The sequence below is a fragment of the Notolabrus celidotus genome, chromosome 18, assembly GCF_009762535.1.
Source record: "Notolabrus celidotus isolate fNotCel1 chromosome 18, fNotCel1.pri, whole genome shotgun sequence".
Classification (NCBI taxonomy): Eukaryota; Metazoa; Chordata; class Actinopteri; order Labriformes; family Labridae; genus Notolabrus; species Notolabrus celidotus.
The window spans coordinates 3,948,611-3,953,811 of NC_048289.1; the positions used below are offsets into that span (position 1 = coordinate 3,948,611).

The window sequence follows — 5,201 nt, forward strand, 5'->3', positions numbered from 1 at the left end:
ATTTGAATGAAAATCTAAATTAGATTAAACAAGACACTCGAAAGAACTGCTTTGTATTTTTAACATGGACTTGAAAACTGTTTTGAAATGCATAATAAAGGAATTTATTGACTGATTAAAAATAACGATTTCACTAACATGACCACACCCTTGTTCGTTATAATCATATTTGTAACAAGACCTGCTGTAGTGGGTAAATAAAACCATATCATTGAACATCAAATAATGAAACTACACAAGAGTACAGTTTTAATCATTTTATATAAGTAAGTTAAAGAGTTGAAGTAAGGAGGGATGAGTAGGGATCGAGGTATCTGAATAGTCAGGACCAGAGGTGTGTCGAGACTCAGGGTAGGGACACGTCTCGACACGCCTCTGGTTCAGTAACCCCAATCGTTCCTGTATTAAGGGAGAGGAGACGGAGAGAGAAGTAGAATGAGTTGGGCAGCTTTAAATACACAGTGCTGATAAGTGCACAGGTGAAAGAGATAATGAGCTGCAGGTGATTAGATTGGATTCTGGAGGCGTGGTCCTGTTCCTGAAGTTTTCGTTACACTAACTTCATTTAAATTCTGCAAATAACCTGGATGTTAAAAAATGTATTGTATGACGGTTTTACAAGTTACAGGGAAACTGAGACCCACCAGACGAACAGGCCACTCCTCTGAGGGTTTTAATGATCCAAGAAATGAGGGCACTTGTTTTGTAGACATGTTTGGTGGGGTCACTTTTGATCTGAATTTGGTTGCTTCTCAGTATGCTAGTTGAACTGAATTCAATGCATGGATCTTGGCCAGCTTACATGGCTACTTTTCCAGAGGCTTTTACCGTGTAGACAGCTGGTTGGTGCCATCAAAAAGAATCTGTGTTCAAGGCAAAAAAGCCACATGCATTTGATTTACCATGATATGCTAGCATGGATTTGCAGGTGTCAGTGTCTGCACCAACCTGGCTTCTTAACTAAGCTCCTTAACGCTCTTAGCAGCTAGCTAATATATAAGCCTTTGAGTTTGGTAAAACTTTGCCAACTTGGCCTTTGCTGACCCCCGCTCCTCTTCAGCCTGAAATGTCATTAAAATGTTGACGTTTCTGTCTCAGAGGGAAATAACCAGAACAACATTCTCAAGGTTTCAGAACAGCCGTCCTCACACTCAGGTGACGTCACGGTGGTTAAGCTACTTTTTTTTTAACCCTCAATGCAAACAACACGCAGAAGCTCTCATCCTCCTCTGAAGAAGAGAAACGATCATTGTTAAGAATCTTAATGTGGGATTTCTTTCAAATGACAGGAGGTTGGCATTCATGTGTCTAAAGAATACATTAATTATGATTATTTAAAGTTAAATTATCATCTCATGTCTCAGCTTTTATTCATTTTCCATCCTCCATTTGGGCATTTCTATCACTTCTTTCTTTTCTTTAGTTGTTTTTCTTATCTACTTATCACCACTCTGCTTTTAAAAGGCTTCTATTTTCACTGCAGGCAAACACAAATGGACATCTCTGTCTCCACACACGCACACTCATTCACTTTTAGCCTTCACCTATTAATAGCCTCGGTTAGGTCCACTGCCTTGCTAACGTCACTAAGCTTGTCTGCACCTTGGAAACAGCACCCATGACACCACTAACCTATCACATGATGAGAGGAAACAGCCAACAATCCAGCTGCCCCATCACCTGACCCGCAGGAACAAAATAACCGGGACTCACGCAGGGAAACGACGCAATCAGCCTGGGAATGAGATGTACTGGCAGAGGTCAGGGTTCAGGTTATGCAGGAAAGGTTGAGGTCATCAGGGTTTAAAATCAAAGAATATAAATGTTTGTAATAACAGAAAGCTGAGTGTCTCTGTGATCAAGATCTCCTGCACATGTCCAGAGATGTCTGCTGTATCTGCTGACATCATCTGTGAAGTTTTAAAATGTACTTACTTTTAAAAAGACAGTGACCTCCTGATGAAATTTCCTCCTTAAGAGTGAAACTGTGGGGAATTTCTGTTCAGACAGATTTTGCGTTTGAACTTCCTCCTCTTCTTTCAGGACATGGTTTTTAATTTTAGCCAGACAGGAATTGAGACAGTGACATTTTTTTTCTTTCTCTTCATATTTTTAACAAAACATGATTTTCAAGTTCAGCTCCAGTTTTTGCTGATGCATGTTTCAGTAACTCCTCATGTTTTCCTTTTTAGTATACAGCTCCAATGTACTGTATGTTTCAATATTGTCTCAAAATATGTTTGAAATTTTTCCTTTCTAAATTCTGAACTTGAATATGATGTTATTTCGCACCATAGACAATCATTTCATATTTCACTGTATATATATTGTAATATATGTGAAAATAATCAAAGGTTGGGGGGGGATTATGTGTGTGTTTCTGTTCTTTTCCTTTATTCTTGTTTTTGTTGTTGTTGTTTATTTTCTTCTTTAATCTGCAGTATGAGGTTAGACTGCACAGTATTTTGCTCTTATCCCCTTTATTTAAGATTATTATTATTATTATTATTATTTTAGAATTTATATTTTTTATTTACTTATATTATATTTATTTATTTACTTTTATATGATAAATTCCATTATAATTTACATTATTTATTTTCTTGTATCTCCATTTTCTTCATTTCAATAAAATGTAAAAAAAAACCAAAAAAAAAAACAGCACAAATGATTTGACTTGACTGTTAGAAATAAAAAATATCATTATGAAAATAAAAAAAGATGTTTATAAAACACAGACTTTGACATGATCTTGAGTGAATAAGCAACATATCTGAGCAATTTCTGATTACTGTAATGCTTGATGCCTTGATGTGCATGAAATTCAGTGTTTCAGAACCAAGAAAACAATGTTTGGTGGATTTGGGGAAACATTAGGCCGCGGTTTAGTTGTTTGTTTAGTCCTGCGTATGCTCGAGTCATTTCCATAGGACCGGAGATGTAATGTTTGCTGATACATTAGATCTTTATTTTGAAATGTCTGGCAATGGAAGCTGGTATGTTGTGTTTGTGAATTCAGCCTGAGCTGCAACCTCCGGTCCAAAAATATGAGTCCAATGAGGAAGTGTTAAAAACTGCAGTTCATCGAGGATCCGCTTGAGGCTGGCTCCGGAAATACCGGAAACAACGTACACACCCATTCAAAGAAGACGATCTTTACAGCAGAAATAAACATGTTTACAGCCTGGTTCAAGAAACGAGTGTAGTCTGGATAGATCATTTCTTGATCGGCACACACTGTACGGGGGAAGAAGTTTTTCATAACACAGCAATTTTGAAGATATTGAGATTACAAGTCTTCCATTATGAGAGGCACAGCTGACTTGATTGACAGGCGGGAACACTGTAGCTGTTGGCTAGGAGGCTCAAAGCAGCAGCAATATGGCTCCCGACGACAATTAGCTTTAAAACAACGCTTCAGAAACAGATATTATTTATACAGTCTATGATTCAGCCTGATGCTAGAACGTGAATGCGCGGTGTTTATGCATAATTAATGGATGTAGTATGAGTGATGTCACCCATCTTTTTCTGAAGTGCTGTTTTGAAGCTGAATGTCGGCGGATGCCATATTGGAAATCAAACCTAGGCTGTTTCCGAAACGGCCTGCTACATACTACTTACTAATGTAGTAGGCAGTAGGTATTGCCTACTACATACTGCGTTTGAATTTAGTATGTAGTATGACTGTTCTGTTCGATCTGTCATGCAGCATGCTGAGCCAGACTTCGCTGGATTTCCAGTTTCGGAAAGCAGAAGTAAACAACGGCAAAGCCGATAAATAAAATGCTTATTTAGCATCCATTTATGATTTAAAAAGTTAGGAAGTGGTTTATATGTAATTTGATAACTTTCACAGCACCCAAAAACGGATTTCCTCCCGTCAAAAAATGAGGAAAAAGAAAAAGCAGAACGAGCGCTGTGCATTATGGGAAACAGTACGCGAGGCAGACTGGTCTGATGCATACTGAGATATTTTCCCGAATCAGTAGACATCCGGGGAGTTTTGGCATACTGCAGATTTTGCTCTTGTTCACATAATACTTACTACATACTGAATTTTGGAGATATCAGTACGTACTGCTATAGTAGGCGATTTCGGAAACAGTCCTAGTGTGAGGTAAAGAGGCCGGCTTTGAGCCTCCCCGCTAACAGCTACAGGGTGCCTGCCTGTCAGTCAAGTCAGTCATGTCCTGCACCCCTGAAAAAATAATCACAGGCATAGGATTTTTTTAATTCAACAGATATTATGTAGTACATGTTTAACTCATATTCTAAATATTAATTTGATTAAAGTTTAGTCAATCAATAATATCTTATGTTAAATATATGACTCTACTTAATCCTGGAAAGGCTAAACACATTGCCTATTTTCCCTTTAATATTAATCATAGGTGTGATTCTGTGCTTTAAATTCAGTGTTTTAAAATTAAAGAGTCAAAGTTTGTTCCCAAAATGTCAACTTTTCCTTGAGTGCACTAAAGGTGAGTAGAAGTCCTTCTCTGCCCTGTGTGTTTTACAGAAGCCTGATGACGTCAGTGTCATGATCCCTTTTGTTTACAAGTATCAAATTCAAGCCTAAGAGTATACTCTGTTACATTTATGTATCAGGGCCTTCACCTTGATGCAAACACGCACACAGGGAAACACACCTGCTGATCGACAGACCATAAATATGCATGCCCACACTGCATGTGTGTGGCATGTAGGAGTGTGACCCTATGATGCATGTCGGACTCAGGAGCTAATTTAGTCTTCCTGGAGTGGGTGTTGATGACAGGAACACAACCCCAGCTACTCTGCATAGTGACCAGGACAGAGGCATGATTATGTGGAGCTTATCTACATTTATATTCCCATCTAAGCTCACTCTCTCACATCTACACCTTCAAACATTCATACATGTGGATGGTTCTGTCTGCAAAGTTGTGAATGTGCAAGTTATGTGTTAGTTTCAAATGTTGACATCAAAGAACAACGATTTAGCTTTCATACTTACAAGGAGAAGTGGTTTATTTCCACAGGTCAGGGTTGTGTCTGCAGCTTCTCACCAGTCTAAAGGAGAAATATCCAATATGACATCCTGATCCGTGCCCGCCTCTCCATTCTACCCTTTTGTTGGCTTTATCTCCACACGCAGCAACCGTAAAGGTCATAAATCCTGAGTGTGCTCTCATATGGTCAGAGGCCATTCAGACCTA

At 38.6% G+C, this 5,201-nt stretch overlaps 1 long non-coding RNA gene across 1 annotated transcript; it reads right to left on the reverse strand.

Annotated features, from left to right (window-relative positions):
* Positions 1-242: 242 nt before the first annotated feature.
* Positions 243-1,986, reverse strand: LOC117830375. The gene is made up of 2 exons (XR_004634771.1): positions 1,633-1,986; positions 243-399 (listed from the first exon to the last, which is right to left on the reverse strand). It is a non-coding gene; the product is annotated as an uncharacterized LOC117830375 (long non-coding RNA).
* Positions 1,987-5,201: the final 3,215 nt, after the last annotated feature.